General features: G+C 39.6%; 1 long non-coding RNA gene across 1 annotated transcript; it reads left to right on the forward strand.

The window, feature by feature from the left end:
• The first annotated feature begins 1,166 nt into the window (after positions 1–1,166).
• On the forward strand, positions 1,167–14,786 carry LOC102957746. The gene is made up of 3 exons (XR_006221073.1): positions 1,167–2,697; positions 13,040–13,127; positions 13,865–14,786. It is a non-coding gene; the product is annotated as an uncharacterized LOC102957746 (long non-coding RNA).
• Positions 14,787–17,309: the final 2,523 nt, after the last annotated feature.

Consider the following 17,309-nt stretch of genomic DNA (forward strand, 5'->3'; position numbering starts at 1 on the left):
TGGAAACAGAGGGAAAGATATGGAGCTTCCATCCACCATTTATGGAGCCCTGCATCTGCAAGACATCAAGTTTTTTCCTAATGTTTATGCATTGCCAAAAGTCCTATATATTCCTCCTGTGATGAAGGTTGAGAATGAATGCTATGAAAATGGGCAAAAGCATCTCAAAGCGTACCTGAGGAACATTTTGACAGATCAAATATCAAGTATCTTGGCTTTGCTTAACATAAATTTTGATATAAAACATGACCTGGATTTAATGGTGGACACCTATATCAAACTCTATACAACTAAGTCAGAGCTGCCTACAGATAACTCAGACACCATTGAAAATACCTAGGAGACTTTTAAAGTAGGCTCTCTCTTATGTTTGATATTTGGAAAAATCTGTAAGAAATTTGAAAACATCTCATGAAAAGCTGTCACATGTATGTAGGCCACTTAATCACTGAATATCTTGACCCGTCAACCTCTCATTGAGTCCATTAGTCACTGATGATCTGCCTACTTAAATGGCCCCTGTTGGAACTCTTATGCTTTGGAGACATAACTGTTCTTCCAGAAGATAGCATTGAAAGTGCCACATTACACTCCTGTGTGATCTCTGCAAATCGTGCTTTGGAATTGTTTTAGTGAGGTCATTTTAGTCACAACATTTATTATCACTGGATCCAGTTGTCAGGTATTGAGTTATCAGTTCTTGGAAGACATAGATTTTGAAGAGGTGTGGGAGAAAGGAATACAGTGTATAAAATGTTACAATGAAGCTCACAAGTGACCTGGAGTGTGAAGTTTGTTAAAAATCTGTAATGGACAGTTAAGAGAGTTACCAGACAGCCAGAGAGAGATACATATAGAGAGAATGGAAAACAGGTGAGCTTGCCAAGCAAGGATTTCAGTGTAGATTTTGTCTTTATCAAATGAACCTAAAGGAACAAGTTACAGTTACAGTTTGAATGGGCGAGCCTGCCATTGTTGGTGCACATTAGGTTGTTGCTGTTTGTAGTCCTTGTTGAGCCTACATCTTCATAAGCTTTTTATCAGGTGTTTGCTGAACACCTCTATTTCATGGTCAAGATCAGAGGCCATGGATACTGACAACTGATTTGTCTGTTTTCCTCTATCTTTTTCACGACTATATCTACTGCCTCATCTTGATTTATAAGCAAAACCTGGAAAACCTACAAAAACAAGTGTTTTGTGGTGTATCTAGGAATAATACAGAAAATATTGCTGTTATTTTTGGTGAAGAAAATCAATTTTGTAGAGTTTATTTAAATAAAATGTGAATTTTACTTAAAAAAATAAAAGTACAGTTTGTTCACACAACAAATGGCATAATCTCATAACACAAAATCAATAGACAGGGCACTTGAATATTATGTTAAGAAAGTAGGCAAGAAATTAATTTAGCAAATCCATAATGCATAAATGTGCCTTATTGGTTCAATGCCAATTATCTTTAATTCATAAAATTATCCAAGCTTAATTATCATCCTCCTATATCATATTGACATCAGTATTTATAATAGCAAATTTTTATATGCCGACATTTGTAGGTCAGTTGAAATATTGATGCATACATAAAGCAAGGCCATAAGTTGAATGTATTTAAAATAATATGGCACCGGTGCAAGCAGATGTGAGGGTTAATTCTGGAAAAGCAGGCCCCAAATTTAACAGATTACTTACAGTGCTAGTGTGGGTGACCCAGGGTATTTTTCCTTTCTCTGCCCAACTTTGCTCTGGTGAAGAGCCAGGGAATCAGAAAATACTTAGAGACCCTAGGATGATGAGCATTAGGAAAAAATGTGGGAGGATTGAATATGCCATTAACTAGATACTGGTATGTAAGTATTTGAACCTCCACTATATGTATATTTTCTCAAGGTCAGCTCACATATTACTTAGGAATGCCTGGCATCGGTACAGTAAATAGAACATCAAGGTCCCTGATGTTCAAGTGCTGAAACAACAGTTGTTCTTAGGCCAGCACATTCTCATCGTGCACAAAAGCAGACCCAAGTCTTTAAGGGATTATTAGAGGAAGGATATTATTTTCTCAGTGACTCAAAGCCAGCTGTGAGGGCCTTTAGTGCAGTTTATGCGTCTTCTGCCTCCCTCTCTTCCACCTCTGGCATGCCTACAATTGGATGAAGTGCTTTTCCTGCAATGGCAATCACTATGAAATCCATTAGCTGGAAACCAAAATGTTTCCCTAATTGTTTAAAGTCTCATTGCGAAAAGGAAGTTTCTATTGATTGCAGCATGAGGGGAAACAATCCCGAGTTCATCATTTTTTTCCCCTTTTTATAAACACAGCCAGATGAGATGGACATAGTCAAAATCATCAGATTTACTTCTCCAAAGATTCTCATTGACCCCTAGAAGTTTCTACTCTGGGTTTCTTTGTGCCCATGCTTTATTTTGTATTTGCAGACCGATTTCTCTCCGTTTTCTTTTTGGCCTTGTCTTGTGTGCTGTACATCTTTGCCTTGTCTTCAGTTTTGTGATTAATTTACAATTATTTTTAATGGCAGTTCTTTTAAAAAATTGGTTGGCTGGACCGTACTCCTGGAATACGGCACTTCTTCTCTTTTGTTCAACAGACATTTCAGCTACTCTCAAGCACTCACTTTTAGCCATTGCCCAACCTTTGGAATCCTGATGATGCCTTTCTTTGGACGTGTCCCTTAGGTACGTATACCCAGTTCTTAGAACAGTGCCTGACACTTAATGGGTGACGCTTAATTCCTTCTTAATGAATGCAGAAATTCAGGTGTGATTTATTTATTTATTTTTTAATCTCACCAAAAACTCACTTTGACCGAATAAATGGACCCAAATTAAAAGAAAAAAAAATAAAACAGTCAGCATGAGGACTTCTACTGTGGTCACATAGCATCTTATTTGGTTTAGATTCTCAGCCTCTTTGACAAAGCTTTTCTTCTCTCCTCACTGAACCAGAGATGTTGGACAATTTCTGAGCAAAGAGAAAAAGATGTTGTTCACTTAGAAGTGCTTATAATCTGATTAACCTAAATCCCAGTAAATGTGACATTACCAGCCAAAATGCTTTATAACTTTGATATTTGTAAATGGGAGCTACAGACAAATCTCACTAAACTGTTTTATATTCTGGTTGTATAGATTCTGGCTGCATTATTCCCACTGAACGAAATTTCATCTTCCATATAGAAAACTTAAAAGGCTGCTAGTCCAGAACGTTTCCATAGGGGTAATGAAAAGTATGGAATGGCTGAAGACTGGATTTAATTGTATACTTAGCAGGCTAGTATTTAATTTCTCCTGAGATCATTAATTATATAGCTTATCACATTGAGAGAAATTGCCGTCTTTGATAATATAAAATTGAATTTCATTTGATAATCATGATGAAGTACAGACTATCAAGTATGCACTCCTTTTCCATGGTGTTGACATTCAGGTATCGTCAGTTTTCTTAGTGCTTTAAATTATATGATGGAGTGGCTGCCAAAATACTTGAAAGGAGAATAAATAGATTTACTGATTCAAATTTGGCAGTAATTTTGCAGGAATGAGGATAGGCCGTTACAACATTCTAATCACAAAACTCCAAAGGGTTTTCAGTGTAATCTTTATGTTTTAAGTACTGTTTAGTTGTTGGACTAAGATACCATGTGCTCCTGTAATTGTCTTTGAGCTTTGTGCACTGGGTAATCCTTTGGCATGATCGATCCAGAGGGATGAAGAGGGATGAATTAGCTATCTTTTTAGCTATTTCCCAGAAACAATCCCTAGAAACTAGAGGAAAAGTTTTCTAAAGGACTGGTGATAGGTAGTGTGGTCCCACCGAGTGGCTATAGTTCCAAAGTTGGTACCTTAAATGACACGTGTGTTCTATTTCCTTGGTGTTAGCTATGAGAATTGCTATACAGAGTTTTCAGACTTGGGACATTGGGAGCAAACAGAACAAAATGGAGAGCCACTTCCTTCGCTTTATTAGATCCGAGTTTTCTGAGGCTGTAGAAATGTATCTTTTTGTTAAATTTGTTTAATTATTCTCTGTCTTTGTTTGTACTGCCTACCCATTGCGTGGCAATTTCCTTAAGGTCAAAGACTGTCTCAATCCATATAACCCATAGCAGAAAACCAGTAGGCTTACCAGGTTCTTACCTGATGTTTTACTGGATAGGCTGTTATTTTAACTTTCAGTTTGGTAAGTCAAAGGTAAAAAAACTAGATGGCAGTGGATTTTAAAGGTGGATTTTAAAATATTATCAATATTTTCTTCTCAATGGTCCTAGGACAGAGACAGGATTTGGGGCTGACCATTTCTGTGTCCTGGGAGGGATTCTTTTGTGGGCACGCTGAGTCATGCAGGTGTGAATCAAGTCAAACTAAGTCGCATGTATTGATTACTTATTATGTGCGGCACTTTTCTAAATGGTAGTAACTCATTTAAGCCTCATAACAACCCTGTGATATAGGTACTAAATACTAACTTCATTCTATGAATGAGGAAACTGAGGTACAAGTCATACAGTGTGAGGGGTAGACCTGGGATTTGGGACCAGGAAGTCAGGCTGCAGAGCATATATTTAGAGACTGTCACAACTACTTCCTTATATGTCTTGGAATGGTTCCCAACAGTGCCAAAGGAATCCAAAAGCACTTATTTCAGACAAGGATTTTGAATGTTATGTTTTCTAATGTAAAAAGCCATCCTATGGAAGAAGCCATATCTCTTCAGAACCTCTATGTATGTAATGTATGGATGTATGGATGTATCTATGTAATCTACTTACTGTGGTAGGCAGAATAGTGCCCACCCACAGATGTTTATGCCCTAATCTTGAAGGCTGTGGATATGTTATGTTACATGGCAAGGGTGAATTAAGGTTGCAGGTGGAATCAAGATTTCTAATGCGCTGACCTTAAAATTCGGAGACTATCGTGAGTTATTTGGGAGGACCCAGTGTGAAAGTGGAATTGGGAGTCAGAAGGGCATTAGAATCATAAAATAGGAGAAAGATTTGACCAGCCATTGCAGTCTTTACAGATGGAAAGAACCACAAGCCTAGAATTGTGACTACCTTCTAGAAGCTGTAAAAGACAAAGAAATGGATCCTTCTTCTATAACCTCAAGAAAGAATTGCAGCCCTGCTACATTTTGATTTTAGCTCTGTGAGACCCATGCCAGACTTCTGACCTCCAGGACTATAAGAAAATAAATTTGTGTTGTTTTAAGACATGAAGTTTGTGGTAATTTTTTATATTGGCAATAGGAAAGTAATATACTTACTTATTTACCATAAGTGAGGAATTGGTAATTTCTTTGGTGGGCTGGGAGATAGGGCTTGGGGGTTTTTGTTAATGATAGGAGACAAAAAAAAAATCTAAGAATCTCTAGGTCAACTAAGAGCTGACCTCAGAATTTTTTATTCAAAAGTTAATTATAAATTTACTAAGATTAGGTCAGTATTGTGCAATATTTATGATTTTTCTGAATTCTCAACACATGAACATCGTTCAAGATTGAAAAAGCGTAGAAGAACATAAAATGGTAAGCATGTATTTGCTTTTCAAAATTTGCTTCTTCAGGATCCCAGGACAGAAACAGGATTTTGCGTTGTTTTTGTCTCATCACCTAGGATTTTACCTTATCGCTAAGCTACCTACCTTCTCTCCTCAGAGGCATCACGAACATCAGTTTCTTCTAGAAATATTTCATGTCTCTATGAGAATATATTTATGTATAGTCTTTTTCTCTTAAATAACAGTAACATACTGTTATTTGGCCTTTGCATTTATTTCTATCTTAAATTCAGAAAAAAAAATTTATGATAATTAAAAATAAGCAAAACAGAATGTTAATGAAGTTGGTGGGAGGGGAACTGTGCATGATTTTCCACATTTCTGTATTCCATGAGTTGAAATATATCCAGGAGAGGCAATAGTGAAGGGTATATTATGGCTTATGTAAAACAGGTACTCAAAATGTTATATGATGAACTAATGAATACGTATGAGATGACTGGGTAGCCAAGCTAAGATTTCATTCGCAGGCTTCTTGCAGAAATTCCTGGGGAAGAGAACATGAATACCCAGGATATAAGTTCTGACTGAAACGTGACTCTTCTGTCTTAGGGTTTAGATCTTTGAAACCTGAATGGCAATGGTAGAAGGTGAGGGCAAAAGCAACCTGTCATTTCAAAGCTGCAAGTGTATCTGCATGAGCTGGAGACTCGAACACACCTTCAGCAGAAAGAGTTCTTTAGTTAGGGAGACTACAGGACTGGGGTAGTTGGTTTTATAATTACAGAGCTTTGCTCATAATTAGAAAAGTGTATGTTTGACAGCCATAGCTCTCAGTAGCTAAACTGCTCTACATCACATTGTTGGAAGGTGTTTATGTTCTAGTCAGAGCTGGATCTCTGAAGACACCATGCCCTTTAGGTAATTTCTAAATTTACTGATACAGAAATAGTTACTTACTCTTGTGAAAATATTTTGTGTGTACTCATTTTTTCCAAGTGAAGTTAGTAGCTGAGCTTTGGAAAGGTTGGAGATGGGAAGATGACACCCTACCCAGCATCTTGGATTGGCTTAGATGAATGATGGATTTCGTAGGGCTCTGGATATAGCATATTGCTTCCAGCTCCAAGTGATATTGTACAGCCTAAGAGTGGGTGGAGGGCTTTTCATCTCACCTATGGCACAGAGCCCAGGAGCTTTCTGGCATCAAAGGACTACAGACTGCATCTTTGGCATGGGCATTCGCATTCTCACGGTGGGCATCATCTGCAGTGGCAGCTAGGGAGTCCTTCAAGAAGCTTTGTAAGCATAGTTACACAAACTCATACACATCATCATACATATGTGTAGGATTCTTTATATTTTGTATAAACCAAAGTGTACTAGACATAACGTTTTGCTCACTTGTACATTGTTTATATTAAAAGAAGGAATTGTCAGGGTGCCTGGGTGGCTCAGTCAGCTAAGCATCCGACTTGATTTCAGCTCAGGTCATGATCTCACAGTTTGTGGGATCGAGCCCCACGTCAGGCTCTGCACTGACAGCATGGAGCCTGCTTGGGATTCTCTCTCTTCTCTCTTGGCCCCTCCCCACTCACCCTCTTTCTCTCTCTCTCAAAATAAATTTAAAAACTTAAAAAAAAAGAAGGAATTGTCAGCCAAAAAACCCCAAGGATTTGAAAGTTGATAATGATTAAAAATGTCAGTAACTCAAATTGTTTGAACAATTACTTTGTGCCGGGTACTATGTGCTTTATGTGTATTTGCTCATTAATCTGTATAGTTGCTCAGCAGAGGTTCATAGATACCTCACAGAGTAAGGAGCTTCCTGGCTGTAGATGTATTTAAGCAGATATTGGTGACCATTTGCTCCAAATATAATAGAGAAGGTTCCTCCTTTGGGGGTAAGTCAGAAGAGGTGATTGCTAGACCCTTTCCAAGTGTCAGTGCTTAGGACTTCACCAGTTAATGATTGAATGCAGGGTGGGGTTATTTGGAGTGTTCAGTAGTGTTTGCCAAGGACCAATGAAGACTTGAGTTTCTCTCTTGCCTCTGGGTAATGATTGGTGCAGGTTAGAGGTGATGACGGCAGTCCCTGCATGCTGCTCTCATTGAACTGAATCCAGTGCAGGGTGGCTCGCTCTGTCTTCTAGACTGAGTGCGTGCCCTTGATTAAATCAGGTTATAGAGCAAATTGGAGGTCTGTAGAGGAGAAGCTGTCTTATATTTTCTACGACCTCTGAGGCTTCTTCAAGTAACAGATACGCATCCAGACTTTTATCCTTTACATCAGCTTCATCACTGAGCTACAAGGATGGCTTAAAATGGCAAGTTTAGGTCATCCGACTACTCAATTGGTGCTTTCTGAAAAACAGTTCTATCAGAGGAGTAGGCTATTAATTGCTTCATTAATCCATCAGTGATTTCTTTGTCAGGAACCATCCAAAATGCTTGAAAAATAACTTCCTCTTTGGACGGATAATCACATAAAGAAACAGCTGGGTGCTATGTTAGCGCTGCAATGGAGGTGGGGGCAGATGTGGTAACATCAAGGAGGAATGACGTTTAGTGACCGAGGTGTCATGGTGGCAGTCATGCCTCAGCTGGGATGTGAAGGATGAATAGGATTTCACCAGGCAAAGAAGAGAAAGAAGATAATTCTGTTCGGGGAGGTGATAGCTCTGTGGCTTGAAGCTCTGAGAGAGAAGGGCATGCTGCCGCCAGGGGGATGGTCACAGCTTCAGCAACGTGGGGGTGGGGAAGGTGGGGGGTGCTCATGCTGGAACAGTGTGTGACACTGTGTGCTAGTAGAGTGAGAGGTGAAGCTGTGTAACTGAAAAGCTGGACGTCGAGAAAGAAGGAGCCTACATAAAAGCCAGGCAGAGAATTAAAACAAAACAAAACAAAAAACCCCCACATGTTAAAAAAAATACATCTTGACTCATAATTTTATTTTTTACTTTATAAGTTTTTATTTAAATTCCAGTAGTTCACATATGGTGAATATTAATTTCAGGTGTACAATTTAAGTGATTCAACACTTGCAAACAACGCCCAGTGCTCATCACAACGAGTGCACTCTTTAATCGTCATCACTGGGGCCGCCTGGGTGGCTCAGTCGGTAAAGCATCTGACTTTGGCTCAGGACATGATCTCAGGGTTCAGGAGTTTGAGCCCCGCATTGGACTCTGGGCTGGCTCAGAGCCTGGAACCTGCTTTGGATTCTGTGTCTCCCTCTGTCACTGCCCCTCCCCTACTCATGCCTTCTCTCTCTCTCTCAAAAATTCATTAAATTCTCTCTCATTCTCAAAAAAAACATTAAAAAAAATTAATTGTCATCACCTATTTTACGCATATCCTCACCCACCTCCCCTCTGGCAACCATTAGTTTGTTCTCGATAGTTAACAGTCTGTTTCTTGAGGGGCGCCTGGGTGGCTCAGTTGGTTTCATCTGACTCTTGATTTTGGCTCAGGTCATGATCTCACAGTTGGTGGGTTCGAGCCCTACATCAGGCTCTGCACTGACAGTGCGGTGCAGAACCTACGTGGGGTTCTCTCTCCCTCTCTCTCTGTTCCTCCCTCCCCGCCCCCCCCCGCCCTTGTGCTCTCTCTCTCAAAACAAATAAACTTTTTTTTTAAAGAGTCTGTTTCTCAGTTTGACCCATAATTTTGAATGATAGACCATGGTTATTGACTTTAGGAATTCCCAGGGGTAAGTAAAGATGGGCCGCAACAGTTGCCTAGAAAATTGACGTTTGAAAAAATCGTTTTAATGTTTATTTTTGAGAGAGAGAGAGACAGACAGACAGAGTGTGAGCTGGGAAGGGGCAGAGAGAGAGGGAGACACAGAATCCGAAGTAGGCTCCAAGCTCTGAGTTGTCAGCACAGAGCCCAATGCAGGGTTTGAACTCACGAACCGTGAGACCACGACCTGAGCTAAATTCTGACACTTAACTGAGCCACCCAGGCACCCCAAAAATTGACAGTTTTGTGTGAACAAGTTAGGAGCCCAGCTCAGAATGTGAACTGGAACCCCCAGACATCTGAAACAGCAAGCAATTTTTGCACCTGCAAACCAAATTTCAGTCTTCACATACAGGCAATGAAAAGGAGATTTTTTATATATTTATTTATTTATTTTTGTTAGCCACATCCGCACACACAAGATAGTGATTTCCATCTGTGGTGTTACTTTAAATGAAAATGGAGCTTCCTGCTCAGAGCTCAGAGGTGTGCTTTTGGTGAGCGTCATCTGCCATGCTCTGTGACATCTCACTCACAGAGACTAACCCAAGCTCTGTCAGTGTCTGTGAGTGGTCCAAGCATTTCATTCCCATGCCAGATGGTGAGCACCTTCAGGAGAAGGATCACGCCTTAGGGTTCTCTGTAGCTTGAATACATTTGCCTTACATGTTAACTGAATGGCTGAATGAATTCTATTCACAGGCCGTCCCGGAGAACCTATGAATAGTCTGATCTTCGGTTTTGCCACTGACCAGAACCACCCTCCTTGTCCAGGCTGACATTGACAGGCCCTAATTTTGCCTCTGTGACCTGTTTTTTTTTAATGTTTATTTATTTTTGAGAGAGAGACAGAACACAAACAGGGGAGGGACAGAGAGAGAGAGAGGGGGAGACACAGAATCCGAAGCAGGCTCCAAGCTCTGAGCTGTCAGCACAGAGCCCAATGCAGGGCTCAAACCCACAAACCACGAGATCATGACCTAAGCTGAAGTCAGATGCTTAACTGACTGAGCCACCTCTGTGGCCCATCAAAAAAAAAAAAATTCACCTAGAGACTAGTGTTCAAAGTTCCCTTGTTTCAAGCCATGGAACAGTAGTCATTTGATTAAAAAGCCAGTGGTTAATTAAAGTGCTAAAGACTTTCTTTGGGAGGGCTCATCTCCTTTGTAGACCTCTGTAGGGTCCTCCTATCTCTTTCCTGAAGAGCACCCTTTACCTCACCCTTCTCTAGTAGAATCTGCAAACTTTGCATCCCATCTAATTTTACCCATCTCTTTGTCCATTCTCTTAGGGTCTTGCTCTCTGAAGTTGGCTAATGGCTAAAGTCATCTGTGCCCAGCGCTAGAGTCTGGAAGTTCCACTTGAATTTTGATAGGGACTTGGCGGAAACAGGGAATTGACTCAAAAGAAAGAGAGAACATTCTGGGACTTTTGACCTTTCTCAGATCAAGTACCCATCCGGACCTGGATTCAGAGGCAGCTCAGAGTAACTCAAACTCTCTTTAGGTGCCTCAAGTGAGAAATAGCCAGATGGTGAGCAATTCTCTGAAACCAGATAGAAATTGAGAACAGTGAAATGATTCTTTCTCCTCCCACTACTGGCTGGGAGTTTATTTAAACACACACACACACACACACACACACACACACACGTAAGAGCAGGAGACTAATTGTGAATGAAATAAAGAACATCAAAAGAATCTTCCTAATTAGCTTAAATACTGATTGTTACCATTAGAAAATGAGTCAGCCTAAAAACACATGTAATTGCAGTCTTCCTGTGTTGTGGGAAGCCTAGAGACCAAAGGACTACATTATTAGCAGGAAAGGACAGGCCATGGTGACATCCATCATAAAGAAGAGATGGTTTTTCCAGCACTGACTGTGGCATGTGACATTTGCTTGACTGAATGCAAAGCATTTGATGCCCAGAAGGGTGGTAGTCGTCCCTACACAGCCAGTACATGAGTGGCAAGCACATATTACCACTCCTGCTTGGCAAATGGGAAACCGAGGAACTGGAAATTGTAATAACTAGAATTGAAGTGAATCACCAAGTTTAGGGCAAAGTTGTGAGAGAGACTTTGGTGCCCTATTTCTCTTGCTGTGCTCTTTTCCCTCCTTTCTCAATGCTTCTTTCTTATTGCACAGTTCTCCTATTTAAATATTTCTTGGAGGTGAGCCTGGGTGGCTTAGTCTGTTAAGCATCCAATTCAGCTCAGGTCATGATCTCATGGTTCTTGAGTTCGAGCCCTGCGTTGAGCCCTGTGCTGACATTTCAGAGCCTGGAGCCTGCTTCAGATTCTGTGTCTCCCTCTCTCTCTCTCTACCCCTCCCCTGTTCACGCTCTCTATCTCTCTCTAAAATAAACATTTTTTTTTAATTTTCCTTGGAGAAACTGTGTGCTTTTTATACCTCTGTGTGAATGTTAATCATCATCCCCCTTGGAGAGGGCACTTGACTATTAACTCTTATCCCTAATAATGATACAAAACTTTTTGAAGGGGCCCTCCTAAACCCTAAATTCATAAAGAAATTACAAGCATCCATAATCAGCATGAATCTGGTAGAGGAGGAAGGTAGAAGAAACAAACTCTTTCCTGGTGCCCCTGACATCCTATCGCAGACCTGCCCTGTGTATGGTGAGATATCTAGGAACAGGTGGAGTAGCAGAGAACAATTGAATTTCTTCTGATGATGCAAGTGTGAATGGCTGACTTGCTACGTTAACGAAAAGAGTATGTATTATGAGAAATTACTTGAGAAGTATGTGATGCCCAGATTGGGGATTATTGATTAGTAGAATTGTCTTAGTTCAATCAAAATACAATAAACAAAACCAATTTGTATGTCATTGCTTCTTCAAATATTTCTAATTATATGGCCCTGGGTAGGTATTTTAATCTTAGTAGTGCTGTGAACTTTTGGGCAGTCTTGTGAAGTCTATGGGCCCCTTTATAGAGTAGTACTTTTTTTTTTTTTTTTTTGAGAGGGCGAGAGAGAGTGTGCACCTGAGCAGAAGGGAGAAGGGCAGAGAGAAAGGGAGAGGGAGAGGATCTTAAGCAGGCTCCACGCCTAGTGTGGAGCTGGTTGCCAAACTCCATCTCATGATCGTGAGATATGACCTGAGCCAAAATCCAGAGATGGATGCTTAACTAACTGAGCCACCCAGGCAGCCTGGAAATAGCATTTTTAATACATAAAATCAAACACTTAAAAAACTTCAAAGAAAACCAATACTACTGGAAGACATTAATCAAAATTTTTGAAAATTTGTGATATATGCTTTAGTAATGAATTAAAAACAAGATCTAGTGCACAGACATAATGGTTTCATAACTTCATAGTAGTGATGAATACAAATAATATTTTAAGATACCTACAACAACTATACTGTGATATTAAAATATTTGAGGTTTCTTTGGAGGTGAAGTTACAAATACCTGAATACCTGTGGCTATTAGTGACTACTGGTCCATATTTATAATGGAATGAAATGCTATATTTAATTCAAGGTTGATAAAAGGTTTGCAGTAGACTTCTTGGCTTGACAGTCTATCTACCTCTTTGAGCTGTGGGTGGTGTTGGAGGGAGAACATGGCCTTTGAATCTTAGCTCTGAGTTCAAGTCTCCATGAAGACTTTACTTCCAGCATGTCTCAGCTATTTAGTTAACCTTTTGGAATTTAGTTTGCTTTGATTACAATGGGAAAATAGTGAATTCTGCATGAAGTTATTGAGCAGACTAAATGATATAATGTGTATTTAACATCTAGCACAATGCCTGTCATGAAGAGGGAGCTCAGCAAGTAACAACTCCGTCTGGACACCTTTTCCCCCACAGCCGAAGGAAAAGCGAAGTAGGTAAGATATTTGTAAAGATAAGTCTCTCACTAACATCCTAGTCCTGGATAATTTGCTGTCTGAGACAGGGTACATACAGTCTTTTAGTTTCAAGAGAATTTGGGAAGGAAGATACTCTGGAAAATATATTCCATTTTATGCATCTCTAAGCCAAGCCATAAATGTAGCTGTCTAAAATTTCAAGTCTGTAAAATTCAAACAAGTTTTCAGGAGTTAATTGTTAAAAGGTAATTAAAATTCCAGTGAAATAAGATACCATTTTAGGATTGGGAATGCTGGCTTCTCTGTTTTATGATGATATTAAGGTTTTGGTAGAGTCCTCATCTTGTCCCATGCAGAACCAAGAGAGGGCTGTCCTACCACTGAGTTCTGCGGGATCCATGTGGAAGAGGAGGACAAAACCCTGGTCTGCTCAGGAACCTGAGCTGCTCCCTCAAGCCATAGGTCAGACACAAAGCAGCTAATGGATGCAGTGGCCAATTTCAGGTGCTTTGTGGACATCCCTAAACTGAGTTGATCCACAAGGTATTTCCTGAGTAAAAACTTCTTGAATTTTAGCTTCTTAAGCAGTCAAGAAGTTATTGGATTTTTGGAATTTTTATTGTTACGTATTCCAGATATCTTAGAATCTACAAACATTTATTTGAATTTTAAACTTAAAAAAATAGAACTTATTGTGTGGTATATAAGGCATAAATATTCAATTTAATGAAACTTATTTAAATTTTTGTTTTCAGATTTGGGAAGCTACAATCAAGGTCATTCGGGAAGTAGGACTCAGTGTATTAGCATTACCTATGGGTGTCCACATAGAGATTTATAGACACAGGAAAGGCTAGATAATGAAAATGCCCCATAAAGAGGCACCACGTTTCACCAGGGAGAAATGCATCCAAGTTACCTCACAAATGTTAAGAAATATGCCTACTTAATTGTATGGTGCATTTTTCCATGGTCTTTGCTTTATTCATTTCATGTGCATTTTGATTAAAAATTTTGCATTTTATTATCTCTTATGTTTTTCAATAAATACAAACCAGGACTGCTTTTTTTTCCCCTCTTTTTTTTCATTCTTCTCAGAGGTGTGGTGAGCATCGAGTAAGATAATAATTTTGCAATGCTTATGTCTTGTCCATTTGGGCTGCTGTAACAAAATGCCACACACTGAGTAGCTTATGGATAACGGAAACTCATGTCTCACAGTTCTAGAGGATGGCAGTCCAAAATCACGGTGCCAGCGTGTCGGGTGAGGGTTCGCTTTCCGGTTATAACTTCTTATATCCTCTAGTGGCAGAAGGGACTCCTGGAGCCTTTGTTATAAGGCACTAATCACCTTCCAAAGGCTCTACCTCCTAATACCATCACCTTTGGGGGTAAGAATTCGACATATGAATTTTGGGAGGACACACTCTGTGATATTGTGATTTATAAGAAATACATAGTTGGCCGTTTAGATGCCCAAAATATACAGTAGTTCCCCCTTTCTGCAGTTTCGCTTTTTGCAGTTTATTACCTGAGGTCAACCTCGGTCCAGAAGCAGGTGATCCCCCTTCTGACGTTATCAGAAGGTCAACGGGAGCCTAAGGCTACATCACAATGCCTACATCCTTCACCTCACCTCATCATGTAGGCATTTTATCATCTCACATCATCCCAAGAATAAGGGTGAGTACAGTACAATAAGAAATTTTGAGAGAGAGAAACCACATTCATGTAACTTTTATCAGAGTATATTGTTATAATTGTTCTATTTTATTGTTGTTGCTAATCTCTTTGTGTGCCTATTGTATAAATTAAGCTTTATCATAGATATGTATATATAAGAAAAACATAGTATATATAGGATTCTGTACTATCTGCAGTTTTAGGCATCCACTAGGGGTCTTGGAATGTATCCCCTCGAATAAAAGAGGACCACTGTATCTCTCATATATATTTAGTCTTTCTCCACAGTCCCTGGCTCACAGTTCCCCAAACCCTTGGAATTTCCTAAGTGTTGAGAATGACAAAGGTGTCTTATGTCATGTTAATGAGACGACCTCTGGAAAGCACCTAAGGCTGGGGGGTGCTTTCCAGGAGAACCAACCTTAGGATCCGGTTGGGACTCTCAGGCAACTCCCCAACCTCTGGGGAGGGGAGAAGCCCTGGAGGTTGAATTCATCATCAAAGGCCAATGATTTGATCAGCCATGCCTATATAATGAAGCCTTCAGGAAAACCACAAGGACAGGGTTTGGAGAGCTTCTGGGTTGGTGAATGCATGCAAGTGCTGGAAGAATGGTGTCTTGGATAGAGCATGGGAGCTCTTTCCCCAAGCCTTGTCCCGTGCAGCTCTTCCGTCTGGTTGTTCTTCAGTTATATCTTCTTATGATAAACAGGAAATCTAGTAAGTAAAATGTTTTTCCGAGTCTGTGAGCTGCTCTAGCAAATATTTCCAACCCAAGGGAGTGAGACTTGGGAACCTGTAATTTACAGCTGGTTGGTCAGAAGTACAGATAACAGCCTCAGCTTGCAACTGGCATCTGAAGTTGAGGGTGGCACTCTTGAAGGACTGAACTCTTAACTTGTAGAACCTAATGCTGTCTCTGGCTAGATGGTGTCAGAGAACACCGATGGTGTCTGAGAATTGTTTGTTGGTGTGAAGGGAATCCCCCTCACACACATTGAAATTGAGTCCAAGAATCCCAAAAGACACTCAGACATAGCAACTTAATAAACAGAATTATCTGATTGCTATTGACATTATGTTATAAATAGGTGTTCTCTCTTAAGAAGATGGCTTATTTAAAAAAAAAAGATGAATTATTTTATTACATGATTATCCAGCTATGGCATTCAAATTGGTGTTGCTTTGAATGATTCTATAAGATACTCTTTTTGCTTTTTTAAAAAGAGATTTCTTTTTTTAGAATAATTTTAGTTTTATAAAAATATTGGGAAGATAGTACAGGGAGTACCCATACACCCCACACTCAGTTTCCCATCTTGACATCTTACATTAATATAGTGTATCTCTTATAATTAATGAACTAATATTGATGCATTGTTTTTAATTAAAGTTCATAGTTTATTTAAATTTCCTTAGTTTTTATCTTACGTCCTTTTTCTGTACCAGAATCTCATCGAGGATACCACATTGCATTTAGTTGTCATGTTTCCATAGGCAGTTCTTGGCTATGACAGCCTTAGCTTTCTTTGTTTTTGAACACCTTGCTAGTTTTTCGGAATACTGGTCAGGTATTTCATAGAATGCCATCTGTTGGATTTGTGTGATGTTTTTCTTGTGATTAGATTGGAGTTGTGGGTTTTGGGAGGAAGGTCACAGAGATAAAACCAATTTTTAAATCATATATCAAAGGTCCATACTATCAACATGATTTATCACTATTGATACTGACCTTGATCATCTGGCTGAGGTAATGTAGGTTAGATTTCTCCACTGTAATTTTGGTGCTAGTTGTGCTTTTCATTACTGGTGTATTGTTGCTTTTAGGTCTTCTCTGCCAATGGAGTAAGGAAAGATATGCTTATGTGTGTGTGTGTTTGTGTGTGTGTGTGTGTTTATATATTATATATTGTGCATATTTATAACATCTGTAACTTTCTATGTGTAACCATTATGTGTCTGTATTAAGCTAAACATGAGTGCATGCTGGTATCTCCAATTCTTTTTTTTCTTTTAATTAATTAATTTAAGAGAGAGAGAGAAAGAGAGAGAGAGCACGCACGCAAGTGGGGGAGGGGCAGAGAGAGGAGAAAGAGAGAATCCCAGGCAGGCTCCATGCTGTTAGCAGCAGAGCCTGACTCAGGGCTTGAACTCACCAACGGTGAGATCGTGACCTGAGCCAAGATCAAGAGTTGGACGCTTAACTGACTGAGCCACCCAGGTGCCTCTGGTATCTCCAGTTCTAACCAGTTATTAAAGAGATCATTCTAGGCTCTTCCTCTTACTCTTCCAAAACTTCCCACACTAATATTGGGAAACCTGGTTCCCACTATTCATCCATTTATTTATTGTTCCATTACAGTACACATGTATGGCTGTATCTGAATGATTATCCCTTACTCTTATACTCTTATGGGAAATAACTTTGTCACTTACAGTGCTTATAAGCCATTTGTTTTGCCTTTAGTCTTATAGACTCCACTCATTTCTATATTTACTTAAGTCAGCACTTCTTCC

This window comes from Panthera tigris, chromosome A1, assembly GCF_018350195.1.
Source record: "Panthera tigris isolate Pti1 chromosome A1, P.tigris_Pti1_mat1.1, whole genome shotgun sequence".
Lineage (NCBI taxonomy): Eukaryota > Metazoa > Chordata > Mammalia > Carnivora > Felidae > Panthera > Panthera tigris.